The sequence below is a fragment of the Pleurodeles waltl genome, chromosome 6, assembly GCF_031143425.1.
Source record: "Pleurodeles waltl isolate 20211129_DDA chromosome 6, aPleWal1.hap1.20221129, whole genome shotgun sequence".
Classification (NCBI taxonomy): Eukaryota; Metazoa; Chordata; class Amphibia; order Caudata; family Salamandridae; genus Pleurodeles; species Pleurodeles waltl.
Window position 1 is genome coordinate 245,427,018 of NC_090445.1, and position 14,793 is coordinate 245,441,810.

Here is a 14,793-nt window from a genome sequence, read left to right on the forward strand (position 1 = left end):
ACCCACCCCCACTTACCTTTTCCCCCAATCCCTGTCCCCTTCGCCGTCACTTCCTTCCCGAACAGTCCAGCGGGAAGACTAGAGCGTTGCTCTTGCTTCCCGCGGGCCCCTCCATTGTTCTCGTGTGCTTTGCAGCTGTGCACTGCCCGGATTGTTACGTACCATTATTTTACAGCTTCAGCGCAGCCTTGTTTTGTGAGATATGTTGAGGCTGGCATGTTACAGAGGCAGGGTGGGGTAGGAGCTGCAGTCGATGCAGATCCCCGAGTGCTGAACAAGTCCTGCCCTCTCTGCGGCCTGCATGTGCTCTGGGGACGGGCTGGCTGCCCACCGGGACACGGGTAGGTTCAGCTGCATGTGGTGCCCTTGGTTACGTCACTGAAGCTTTACATCTCTGCGTGGTACCAACTTCAGGCTCCACACTAGGCAGCAGGATAGGGCAAGGTGGTGTTTACAACAGCAAAGAGTCCCGGAGGCAGACCCCGCTGTGGTATGGTGGTAAGCAGGGTCCTTCGCCTTGTTGCTAGCACATCTGCAGCCTATTTACAGCATGGGTGTAAGGGAAACCCAGTGTGGTCACCAGTGCAGGAGCGCGCAGGGCACGCAGAGTTTGCCAGATTGTTGTGTGCTTGTAGGTACACAGTCATCACGCTTTGAAGTGCTCTTATCTCCTTGGTTGCAGGGTGGTGACAGGGCAGCTAAAGGGCCCCTGGACACTCCTGTTGGAAACAAAGTTCCTCCCGGTTCTTTTATAAGTGTTCAGAGCACTCTATATGCTGGCTCCATCAGTTCAGTCTGAAAGTGGAGGTCCAATATTAGCCATCAAAGTGTTATTTTTTGCCTCGTGGCAAATGTGTGACAGGGCAGTGGGGACATTCTTCTGTCAATTCATCACAGTCACTCTGAGGTATGAATATTGTGATACGAAGTTGGGCACTGTGTATAGATTTCGAGATATGCTCCTGTCTGGTAGCAGCTCTCGCCTTCAGTATCTAACCCCACAGGTGACCATTCCTTGAAAGTGTTTCCAATGAATCAAATTTATACCAGTACTGTCTGCACTATGAGTGAGGGTCTATGTTTCTTGGAGTATTTTGGAGTTTGAGTGTGCAACATAGTGACATGCGTTGAAAACCAAGGACCTGATGTACAAAACGCTGATCCCAAAATACTGGTCGCAGAGTGCGACCGATGTTTTTGCAACCAGAGTGGAATTTTGTGAACCGACTCATGTACTAATAGGTTGGGTCACAAAATCCCCTGTTGGGAGTGGGGCGCAACCCGGCCTACCTCATGAACATTAACGAAGCAGGTCACATGTGACATACTCCAAAAGGATGCCATCACACCATGTCTGTGATTACATTTAAATAAAGTAAACTTGTTTTTAAATGCAGCCCATTTTTCTTAAAGGAAATGGGGCTATGTTTTAAAAAAAAGTAAACTTTCTTAAAAAACAGTTTGGTTGAGACTTGGCAGTGGCCCCCTAGGACACTGCCTACTCCCAACAAACTTTCTTTTTAACACTCACAAAGGGGAAAAGCTTACCCTTTGTGAATGACTTACTACCCCAAATCTGAAGAATGTACATTTTCAATGTTTTGCGGCTGGATTTCAACCACAAATCATTAATGCATCTCCAAAAAATTCCCTTTGGAAGGAATGCCTACAGCATGCCCCTTCCAAATAATGCTTCCATATGGCGTGCCAAATCCATTTTAGGAGTCAGTAATGGTTTACTGACTCCTAAAATAGGGTGTGCATTTTAAAAGTGTTTCTGCAGTTTCAAAGAATCTAAATCGTTGTTTGTGGTTTCTAAATCAGGCCTAAGTTCTTTGCAGTTGATTTGCTGTTGTGTAAAGCACAAAAGACCATACATGGCAAATATGACTTACCTATTCATGCTTTTACTGTAATAGCATGTATACCTTCTGTGGGACAGAGGTAATGTAGGGTCTGATTAGGACCTTGGCGGAGGGGATTACTCTGTCCCAAATGTGACGGATATCCTGCCCACCGTATTGTATTACAAGTTCTATTATATCCTATGGGATATTCGTCACATTTGGAACGGAGTAATCCCCTCCGCCAAGGTCCTAATCAGGTCCTAAGTCTCTCCAGTCCGCAATCTACCCCATGTCTCATTGGCAGCAGTCAGTTAGTCGGCAGACTTTTGAACAGTCCTACCAACTTTTCAAAGACCACAAAATTGAAGATAAAATAATATGTGGCTGAAATATTGTGGTAAGAATGTCAGGGACTCGGGGGGAGGGGAGGATAATTCTGTTTGGATAATGTTGTTAAATATTGGCACTTTACTTCCTAGTCCAAGTCTAATGGTTGGGCCCCCTTCTTGGGGGGTAGTAATACAATGATCAGGCCTAATACTGATAATTGATGATGTGGACTTTGATTTGTATATATCTACTGCAGAATATTTGCTGAAATGCCAATAAAAAAACAAAAAATAAAAAAAGAATGTCGAGGACAAGAATATTGTGAAGGTAAGTTCCTATAGATAAGAAAAGTTTAATAGTACTTAACTCCACATATGTCTACCTTAACAATATATATATATAGATCTTCAAGTTGTCTAGATGTGTAGTTAAGAATAGTAAATCTATGCTTAGCTATTTGCACTTATATATTTTGGTCACACAATATTCTGTCCTCTGGTCCTTTATATTCTTACTTTCAGACAACCCCTCCTGGCTTTTAGCTAACTGTTCCTACCAGGCCTATGGTCATTCCTGATACTCCAGTCTGATTAAGTCCCTTCTACCTCAGCCCTTCCAGGGTTCTAAAGGCATAATACCAGCAGGCAGGCAGCAGACTACCTGTGACAAAGTGAGTGTGACATAAAAAAGCATTCAGATCACTTGTTTATTTAATCAGGAGTGCTCATGAAGATGGGGAATCATATGAAAATATACATGTGGTAGCCATAACTTATTTAATGCATCACTTGCAAGCAAAGTTGAACATTGGTTATTGATGTATTTACTATTTCCCAGTGATTAAAGTGTGCAGATACTAACAGGTGGTGGGCACAGGCACTCGTTTATAGGTCGCAGCCTACCACACAGCCCAGCTTTCTGGTTACAAGAGACTTCTTGGGGTCATACTCAAAGCTGACGTAGAAATGCAACCCATTGCTTACCATTGGCTTTGCCTTATGTCATTCAGATTTCCTTGCTTTCTATTGTCTTACTTCATTGGAAATAATCCGGCAAGCTTGCGTTTGTCCCTCCCATGGAGCATAGCCTTTTTACTGCCTCTTTGATTGGCTCTTTCTTTTCTTTACTAGTGCTTGCTTTTCTGGAACTCTGTGTTTAATTTCAAGAAGCACTCTGTGACAGTGCATGTATTTTGCAGCAGTCTCCCTTGTATGCTTCTCTCCTCTCTACTCTCCATGCCGCTCTGAAGTACTGTGTGCTTCTCTGCTCCCAGCGGTCTATGTTACAGTTTATGGTCTGGCTTGACAACTCAGCCGTCACCAGACAATCATGTGACAGCCACCAGAGAGGGGCTTTAGTTCCGTCCACATGTTGGGAGCCAGGAGTACATGTTCTGATTGGGCAGAAGTTATGTGTGTCCACAAAAAAGTGCTTGCCCTCCACACAGCTGTGAACATTTTGTTTATTTATCGAGCTGCCTGAGAGGGAACTTTCAGAATTCATGATATTGTAATTCTATTAAAGTGTCTTAGATAACTAGATAGATTATGATGGTTTTCTTTGGCAGCAATACAGATGGGAGGAGGGCAGTCATTAACCTACGTGGATGTTTAGGTCTGGCTTGACAGTGCAATGGTCACCTGACCTTTTAACCTACACCAATGTTATTCTAAAGTTCTTTGCTCCCACACAAATGCTTATCCATTTGCATGCTATTTACTTGTGATGCTTTACATTACCATAAAACATTCCTTTAAAACCAGACCTATTTGCATTGCCAATGCTTATCTCCATCTGTTTTTCCTCTCGCCTCCCAGCCTGGGCTCTATTGCTCTCTCTCCCCTGCGTGCTTCTCTCTGTATTCCTGTCTCGTCCATGTTTCTCTTCCTACTGGCCACATTGCTTCAATCATTGTAATGAAAGAACTTTTTTTTTAATCTACTGATTTGTCTTTGATTGGTAATTGTTTTTCAAAAATAGGCGTATGATACAGCTGTGCATGCAGATAGCATTATTAAAGTCAACTGGTCCTTAAGCCGAGACCTGTTGACTTTACCAATGCTTGGTATTGGTTGTATGCTCAGCACTGGCATAAGCCTGTCCAGCACATATTGCTCACATGAATGAAGCATAGTGATTATTCTGGCACTGTTGCGGTCCTCCTGGACCTTCTGTGGGCACCTTCCCCAGGACACAAGTGCTGTTTTCTGCCACCTTGAGAATTAAAGCTTGTTGGGTACATTTCTTCTTGCAAGGATTGTTCAGCACACACCCATAAAGTGCCCTAAACTGGCACAAATGATAAAACGAGGAGTTTCACACTTCAACTGGAATTAAACCTCCCTGAATCTGACATGCACAGCAAGCTCTTCTGGGCCGGGTTCGTGTTGTGTCTGAAGCCACATGAGTGCCAGAACTTCCCAGAGACAGATGAGAAGCCACAAGGCAGAGAACACCAGACTCTTGTCAGCGGCAGCTGTCGAAAATATCAAAAGAAAAAGAAAGATAAAGAAAAAAGAAAAAAAGACTTACCATTCTCTGACGCTTTCCTCTCCTGCCGCCTCGCTCATCCTCCTTTCCTGTTCTGGTGTCCGAGCATTCGCTGGGACACCAGACCAGGCACAGCAATTCTGGTGCTACTTTCATGTTCAAGCTAGCATGAAAGCAGCGCCAGGATTGGTCGGAGCGGCTCGGACTGCCACTCAGACACAACCCTGGGGCCTGTGCAGTTCTGCCAGCCCGACTGTGGACCCAGCCGGGCTGGAGAAACATAAATGTGCATGTATGTTTGGCCGGCCGTCTTAGGCCGTCCAAACACACCTGCGCACTTAGTGCACTCAATCCCTCATCCCCCCTCCCAGCTCCCAAGGCCTGCCCCGCCCCTCCCTTCACATGCTGGCTGAGCCAGCAGCAGAAAAAGAAAACGATATTCAAGTATTGTTTTATTATTCTGCTGCTGGCTCTTAGCCAGTGGGGCGACGCTCCTCCGCCATTGCCGAGGATCCACCCCGACTCTTGTGAAATAATAAAGGAAGCATGGATAAACAAAGAGGTGCTGTGTGGAGAAGAGTAGGCGCCTCGATCTCATATCTTCCATGTGAAGAACGTCATCAAAGAGAAGGAGACTTTGGGGAGTGAGTGAGGGTTTACATTCAGAACACTCGACAGGTAAATCAATAATACATGTTTAAATAATGCGCATTTTTGACCAAATATATATACTGTCACAACCATCTAAAACCCAGCTGGTATCAACGAACACCCACCATCTGACATGTATCAGCAGTGGCTGAGTGTGCCCATTAAGGTGTCTCCAGCTGCCAGTGACGTCATTTGTGTTTTTGAAGTCCCAGATATTCCAGGCCATTGGAGGACGTCATAGGAGGATAATTTTCTGACTTGGGGAGAAATTTAATTCCATCTTTAGCAATCTAAAAAATGATTCCCTTACGAATGCTATCTCAAACCTCCTCATCATAACCCTCAACTCAAAGCCTTCATGAGCCGAACAGGTGAACGTCAACTAGGGAAGACAGGAGTAGCAGCTGCAACCCTTAGCAGCTCTTTACTACTCGTGGTACTGGCCTGCAGGAGCAATAAAAGAAGCAAGCACTGGCAAGGCCAAATGCGTCTCCCCTATGCAAGCTGTTGGCTTTTTCAATACTTTTAGCCATGCTGCACATCAGCACAGCTGATGTGCAGCATGGCTAAAGGTGCTATAACGCAGCCGGCTCTTGTCGCATCACATCGCTTTTTTTAAATTAAATTGCTGGCGGGAGAGCTGGATAGGAGGCATCTCGAAGGGAGGAAGGCGGTGGGTGTAGATGGCCATATAATAGTCCATTTTTACGGTCGAGAGCAAAGTGCTCTGTCTCTGTTGTTATCTCTCTATGGGCTTGTAACCATGCCCATGTCAGGCCTATGACTTTGGTTGGTTTGTGGGCTTGCCTTTTACAATTCACTTCATTTTATTAGTGAAAGGCATGCATACAATATGCCTTTTTCAGTGTTTAGCCCACCTCGAGCGCACCGGCCAACTACTAAAAACATGCGAAGCTCCATGTTTTCAGCATGGTTTCTGGACTACTTTGTTACATGGATATTTGCATTGCACTTTTGCGGGTTACATGGATAATTGCACTTTTGCCAATACGTTTCACTGCGAGCGAACTTCTGTTTTCTTTTGTGTGTTTGCTTTGTGCTCATGGTGGCCGTTGGCTCACTTATGTGAAACGGTTTTACTTTTCAGTTTATGTGGCAAGAAAAGTCCGGTTAGGAGCTTACAAACCTAATAGCTTTAACTTGAGCAAACGTCAGACCCATTACATTGCAAATGCTTGTTTTAATACTGTCAGCAATGCTGCACATTGGCTTTGTTGATGTATTTAGCCACATTGTGCAGCAGCCTGCTACTGTGCAATGTGGCTAAAAACATTGATAATGATAATAGGTCACATAGGCGAGACCAATTGACCTTGCCAATAGTGGTTGAGTACAGGGACTTATTTTCCTTTCTCAGACTTTGACACTATAAAACAAAGGGAGATGCAGAAAAAGGACAAAGAACAAGGAAGAGCAATATATGCAACCAGTGCCAAGAGTAGAGTGCAGGAGTGAAAAAGAACCTGCAACAGTGAGATACAGAGACAGGAAGTGCGGGGGAAAAAGTAAGAGGTATGAGGTGGAATCAAGACAAGGCATCCTTGGTGTACAGCCCTCCTGGCATTCAGTAGTGCCAGAGGTTAGTTCCAAAGAAACAATATGTTTATGTATGTACTAGTATTTCTACAGATCAAACCTGCCGAAAAAGGCAGTGGAGTGCTGCACAGGGACAAAGACAAGCATAAAGCCGACTAGTGACAAGTGATATAGCCCAGTTGTGGACAGTTACTGTGTGTTCTTTAAAGAGGTGTCGTCAACTCTTTCGTAAATTGGGGCAGTCCTGGTGGATATGGGGTGTTGTTTCAGATCCTGGGTGTATAGATGGAAAGTCTGAATTGGCTGCGCCAGGGTGATATGATGGGTAGACAGATACGTGTGGCAGTTGCATTCACTCAGTGAGTTGGCTTATTGTCCATAAAGAGGGAATGGAATCTAGGGTGACCACCCGTCCGTAAATTTCACGGACTGTCCGTAATTTCACCCTGCCGTCCGTTGTCCGTGATGAAAGCCTTAACGGACGGCATTTTAGCCTTTCACCAAAAGGACACCGAAGGCAGTGCGAAATTACGGGTAGATTAGTTTCCCCAGCTGGATTGAAAGGCAGGGAGTCTCCTGTGCTCGGAGGGAGGGGCAGACAGATTAGAAAAGGCCTTCTTGCCAGGGTGTCTCCCCTAAAGAAATGCAAATGTGCAAACTGGTAAATCTGCAAATGCAAAGGGGCTTGAAAACCTGCACTGACTTTAAACAAAGGAGTCACTTAAAGCTTTCTGATGGCAAAGATTTTTTCTTTTAGAGAGGTACCTTAAGGGTGTTCCAAGATGAGCTGTGGATTGTGTGGTTTTAATGGAGTGTTATAAAAAAAAAGTTAGTAGGAGGTATAAACTATATATTATTCAAATCTGTATTTGAGAAGCACTTCTTAATATTTAACCGAAATGTATTTGCACATTTTGTAGCAGCCTATATTATGATGTAATTGTATTTATATAGCGCTTACTATCCCTGACGAAGCGTTGAATGCATGTTTAAAATAAGGACTTACAAATTCACAGTTCTTCCAGGGGCCTCAGTACCTCATAGTACTAACAAACACTGGCAAAGCCAATAGGTCTCATCTGCGCAAGAGTTATTGGCTTTGCCAATGTGTTTTAGCCATATTATACATCAGAGTGGCTGCTGTTCATGGCTAAAAGTTAATGGCATAGTGGTGTGGAGTGGAGTAGAGCGGCATAGGAGCAGTGGGGTAGAGCCCAGTGTTGCAGGATACAGTGCAGTTTTTTAGAGTGCATTGGCGTAGAGTGCAGTGGTTTAGAGTGCAGTGGCATGGAGTGGCGTGGGACAGAGTTCAGTGGCATAGAGTGCAGTGGAGTAGAGTGGCATACAATAGAGTGGCAGAGAGTGCAGTAGTGTAGAGTGGTGCAGTGGCATAGAGTGCAGAGTAGACTCATGTGGCAGAGAGTGCAGTGGCGTAGTGTAGAGTGGTGCAGTGCAGAGTAGAGTATAGTGCTGTAGAATGCAGTCGCGTAGAGTGGAGTGAAGCAGAGAAGAGTAGCATAGAGTGCAGTAGTACAGAGTAGATTGGTGTACAATACAGTGGCGGGGAGTGCAATGTTGCAGAGTAGAATCAGTGCAGCGATGTAGAGTGGAGTAGAGTGGCACAGAGAGCAGTGGCGTAGAGTACAGTGGTGCAGAGTAGAGGGCAGTGGCGTACAGTGCAGTTGTTTAGAGTGTATTGGCACAGAGTGCAGTGGCATAGAGTGGCATGGGGTAGTGTAGCATAGAGTGCAGTGGAGTGGAATGGCATACAATAGAGTGACAGAGAGTGCAGTAATGCAGTTGTGCAGTGTCAGAGTGCAGAGTAGACTTATGAGATAAATGTAGAGTCCCAGGCATACACTCTAGTGCTGTGAGACTACAGACAAGTTGTGGCTTCCTCACATCCTGACATTAGGTGTGAGACTGTCGGCCACACCATCTGCCCTGCTTCTTTATAGATTGAAAGTCCATGGGTGGTTGGGGTAAGCCAGATGTTTTTATTCAATGTGTTTAAACTTACATAATGTTAATTATCTTAATGTTTCCCAAAATGTTTGCCAGGGGTTTTAAAACGTTCAGAAACATTATCAAAATGTAGCTGTTACTTTCTCCTCAAGAAAGATTGGGTAGATTTGGGTAGGGGTGATGGCCTTGCCGCAGTCCTGAAGGGCATTAATTTACTACTGAACAAGGACGTAGTGTGACACCTGAATGTAGCATACCAGGAGGCAATCACAAAAAGACCACAGTGAATAAATAGTGCTATGTTAAAAAGTAAATAAATTCACTGACAACATAGTGAGGCATGGCCTCCCTTGCGTGTGTCTGTAAAACTGACATTTGTTCTTGAATTTGGGTCCTGAATTTTGACCCTTTGTTCTGATTTTTTGTCCTGAATTTTGACCCTTTGTCCTGAATTTTTTACACTCCTGTCCAGAATTTGCATCAATGCCAGGTGGTCACCCTAATGGAATCTGGGTGCTACAAGTTGAAATATTGGGCAGGGCGAACCAGGTGTGTAACGAAACTCGAGGGGGGCCCCCTGCAGAGTACATGGAACCAGTCAGGAGCTCTCAGGCCAATGGCGCCGCCCGTGCACAGTGACGTCTATGCTGCGGGGACCCCCTGGAGCTCAGAGCCCCACCCCGCACCGCGGGGCTACTGTGGCTAATGTTACTCCACTGGGGCAAACGCCATGCTGCAAAAACAAGTCTCGCACGCGGTGTGGCTTTGTTCTCTGGAAAGTCGCTGCGAGTCCTACCTTGTCTAATCCCGTTCCCATCTGGTCAGGTTGAAATATAAAAAATGAATCAGCCGGAGCGAAAGCAGAGACCTGTATCTTAAGCAGCCGTTTGTAACAGGCGCCAGGCTCAGCTGCCGTGATCCCACAGTGACAGGCAGCACATGGTGGTGGCATCACTTGAAATCTGTTGTGCGACGCTGATGCCCATGCACGTACAAGGTGTACCCACCTAGTCTGCATGACGCAGGGCAATAGATTCCAGCAAATATGTATTTGTTTAACGTTTTGTGTAACGCTCTTATGTGTATATACGGCCAATTCAAAGAGCTCCTATGCGCGTGACAGGAGTTGTACAGTGCCCAGTCCCGGTACACTGGGGACTCCCTCACATCGCCACTAGAGGCGCAGCTCGAGCGCGGAAAGTTGGTTCTGGCTTGTTTGAGTCAAATGATTTTTTCTGCAAAGTCTTAATGCAAACTTTAACTGAGACACAAAGGGGGCGGGGAGAGAAGAGAGAGGTGTGCATTTTGGTGCTCTTCATGACAGATTAACATATTGTCTCGCTTAAATTGTGTGTATGTTGTTTCTTGTTGTTTTTCTGCATTTATGTGGTATGTGATAGTGCAAACATAGCCAGGGCAGCGGAGTACCGCTTAATTGGTCAAAATAAACAAATACGTGTATGTATCCATACGGTTCCCACTTTCAACACTGGTTCCACCTTCTGCCTGCATGTTCAGTGCCCACTTCCCCCACTCTCTCCATCCACTTCCCACACTAGCGCCATCTGTTCTCTGCATGTACAGCGCCCAAAGGTGCGAGCCCACCTCTCTGAAAGGACTGTTCGGGGGGAATAAATGATCAAAATGTGGGTATGACTTGGCCTCGCTGCAAGTGGGTGTACTTGAAGGTGGGTGAGCCAATGAATGTTCAAGCCAGGCTCGAGCCAGTTGCCCGGTTCTGGCTCAAGCTCCAGGCCCTCTTGCAACCTCAAGTCAAAAACGAGTTGTGGCTTCTGCCACCCGTGGTACTATGTACAATTATTTTATTCTAAAGTCGTCTTGTTTCAATTTCTTTTAACATCGAATATGCACCTTAAACCAATAAACACAAAGCATTGCTATACAATCGCCTACAATCTTCACATCTTCACAGAGAATACATGTCACTCCTTTTGATCCCCATAACCAGGGCCACTTGAATTATGCGGGGGTGGGGGGGGGGGGGGGGGTCAAATTATTAGTATTGACAAAATTCTTCGGCAAGGAAAGCCAAATTGTGCAGCATAATGCAGAACATTTTGTAATAGTGTTACTTCATTATTATCTCATCATAACACTTGTTAACACTGCCTGAATGCATGTTGCACCTCATTGGTACGAGTTTAACAAACACATATAGAAATAAGCTACAGAAAGGTGAGCAGTCAACTTTTGCATAGGACCTTTCCCTGCGCTGCAATGCCTGTTGATGCGTTTTTACCAACCTTTGAACAATTTGAGCTACAAACATTTTTCTTTGTTAAAATCTGCAGACCATACAGCAGATGATGGATTATGTTGCAAATGCGGTAAATCCTTAGTTATGCGGAAAACGCTGCAGCCACACAATCACATCCTTCCAGTGGCCTTGCTCATAACCAACGGGGACATGATACTATCAAAGTACCAAGGTGCTTTTCAGCTCTCTCACTTTATCGCTGGCCACCAGCTGTAATCACTGTCCTACATGGATTTATGTTCTCAAGCAGCTCTCCTATTTCAAGTGTGCGTGGAACAACAACAGCTCATCCTTGCTGGTACTGTAGGAAGGAAAGGATCATACTGGCCTGGCTGCAGTGCCTGTCCATTGGGCTTTCTCATTTTAATGTATTCAAGATGATATGGGCCGTTTAACAGATGAATTAATCCACGAGTGAAAAAAGATATAGTAATATGTGTCAGCAATATTTGTATATAATATTGTTATTTTAGAAACAGTGCAATCCCTGACACATCACTACTTTCCCTTCTATCTACGCTGCACATCTTTCGCACCACGTGCAGCATTTCTGAATGTCTGATGTGAAATGGAAAAGAGAAAAAGATCCTCAAGTAGCATCCAAATTGTACAATGAGAAGCTAGGAATCCTGGGATTAATCACAGCTTCGTTGCTTGACCATATTGTGTGATCCTAGGCAAATACTTTATTTCACTGTACATCCGTTTCCATCAGTGTAACATTTTAGAGCACTTGCAATACATCAGCCCAACATATGGGCCATACACAGTGGTTGAAGTGCACAAAAAAAGTGAACTTTAATGCTGCACGCAAGTGCGGGGGATGGGGTGAGTGAGTGTGAGGATGAGGTCAAAGGCATGGCCAAAAAAAATCCAAAATATTCTGTAACATTTTCGGTCTTTCACCTTCAGGTAACTGCAAATAAAATAACACACAGTAAATCAGTGGGAAATGCATTATCGTACATTAAGCCGTTATGAAACCTCTTTTAGGTGATACAGTGCAGAGATCTCTGTTCGTTACCAGAGAGCCACTGAATAGAACCCTGCTTGGTGCAGTGGAGAATAGTGAATTGTGTATGTTTACTGCTACAAGATTCCAGTCTGTGACATAAAGCACTGTGAATTATTTGTCATTATTTTAAATTTGCATTACACAGGGTATAAGATAGACTGTTATAAAATGTGTAAAAATGCTTAAGATAAACATAGGGCTTCCAAAGTTTAAATTTAGTAATACCCAGACTGTATGGAGTGCATTTTTTAAATAACTTGTTATAATTAAAAAAAAATACACTTTGCAGTTCAGTTTTTAATTCCCTTGCAATACTTTTAAAAATAATAAATTTGTTTCTCAGGAAACTTTAAGGATCCCACAATTAAAACCAATATCACTTCCAAGCACCCTTTACTTTTGAAGATAAACCAGTTGTGCACATTTACTTTTCATTCAGGCAAGTAGGCACCCTGGGAAGAAGGTTTGTTCAGGTGTCTGCCTTTCCCTCAGTTTCACAGCACAGGAGACTCCCCGCCTTACCCAACATCTGAAGCATTTCAACTATCAAAATTAACCACCCTACATAGATTGGGGAACTGTTTTCCGTAAATAAAAAATGTATGGGGAGGGATGGATCTAGCTCCTTTGCTCCTTTACTAGAACTATGGGCCGGGGCTCCTGGGAGGGAGTGTTGGTTCTACATAGCTTTATCTATTAGCTTAATACTATAGACAGCCTCTGGTCTTGGAATGTCCCCACTTACTGTAACCTGTGTCTCGTTCAGCATCTATTTGGTTCTCTGCAGTAAACATGCGGAACTGGACCAAAGTCATCAGAAATAACAAAGTTTACATTCATCTGTTAGTGAGGAGCCTTTGCTCCTAAGTATTTTACAGTTATTAAGTTTTATATGTTGTAATTTGGCATGTGGGGTGTGGAGGGCCGAAAAGGCAGGAGGTGTGGTGTGCTGCAGGGGAGGAAGCAAGGAGGGAGACATTGGGCGAGATTGACCCACTGTCCCAATTCATAAATTACAGGCTAACTACAATTTAGAAGAAAGATCTTTACCTTTCCTACGACAGTTACAGAAGGTACCTTGAATCTAAAAGGCCTAAATTCCCCCCATAAACAAACTACATTTTGGAAATATATCCTACATTTTACATAGTGACCCTACAGGAAACCCATATGAAAAGAACTGAGGACCACAGGTTAAAACAGAAGACCTACCCCTTGGTAACCTAAGCTTGGTTTATAGATCATCAGCCACATCTAAGTGTAACGGCGTTGCCTTGTAGTTCTATTCCTCACTTACATTTCACACATCTCAGGTCAAGACAGATAAAGAGGCACGGCTGTTGATGGTGATGGGAATCATGCGCGCCGTCGCTGTACCATAGCTGTAATCTATGCTCCAAATGTGCACCAGACAGAGGCCCTCATTACGGGGCTGGTGGTCATTAGACTGTTAACCTCGCTGTGGCGGTCTTCCCGCTGGGGACCCGGTGGTAAAGACCGCCACATAACAAGGTGTGGGGTTTGGCAGAAGCCAAACAGCTAAAATTTCACCTGGCCGCTGGTGCAGTTGTACCGACGAGGCCGACGGTGAGCTCTTCCAGCCCGGCGGCAGACCTCGGCCTGCCGGCTGGATTACAAGGCTGCAGACCGCCAGGCTTTCCGTGTCAGTAACCCCGCCATGAAAACCCTGGCAGTAACGCTCCCTACGACAGGAATGCCCATTCCTGTCACCGGCAAACGCACCCCCACACGTTCACACACATGCACACACATACGTCCACACTCTTACAAACATGCACCCCACTCACCCATACAGTTACTATATACACCCCCATTCACTCGGAGACAAACATTCAAACATGCACACTGAAACAGGCATTCACGTACTCACACGCACTTAGGCACCCACATTCACACTTGCATACAAACATTCACATTCAAGGGCATACACGCACGCATTCACAACCCTCCTTTCCACATGCATGCATTTATAACCGCCTCTTCCTCCACATACACGCATGCATTCACCACCCCTCCATATACATGCACGCATTCACCACCTCCTTTCCCTCCCCCCTCTGCATACTCCCACTCAATTAGTGGTGTCCCTCTCCAGCTCTGGAGATTCGTCTGTGGATCACCTTCCTTGCTGTATGAGGGATATCAGTGATTGGATGATTAAATCCAAACTTAAATTTAACGACGGGAAGTCGGAAGTTATGGTCCTAGGCAATGGTCCCCCTGCCTCTCCTCTTTCATCATTTTCAGATACTTTTAACAACCTTCCCCCTCCCAAAACACAGGTTAAGAGTCTGGGCATGTGGCTCGATCCTCGGCTTACCATGGATTTTCAAGCCAATAAAGTCTCCTCCACTTGTTTTGGTCTCCTACAAGCTTTCAGGAAGATTCTTATTCTTCTCCTTCCCATGGCCAGAAGAATTCTTATTCAAACTTTAATTCTTTCCCGGCTTGACTACGGGAATTCTCTGTTTCTTAGCTCTCCACTTTACGTAATAAAGAAGCTGCAGAGAGTGCAAAATGCAACAGCCAGGCTTCTTATTCAATTACCAAAATATTCTTCTGCTAAACCGGCTATTTCGACTCTCCACTGGCTCCCCATTAAGGAGCGGATTCACTTTAAATCACTTTGCATTGTTCAC

General features: G+C 44.8%; 1 protein-coding gene across 1 annotated transcript in view; it reads left to right on the forward strand.

Annotated features, from left to right (window-relative positions):
• Positions 1 to 14,793, forward strand: part of KCNH6 (potassium voltage-gated channel subfamily H member 6) — a 732,361-nt gene that overhangs the window by 460,595 nt on the left and 256,973 nt on the right. The window lies entirely within an intron of this gene.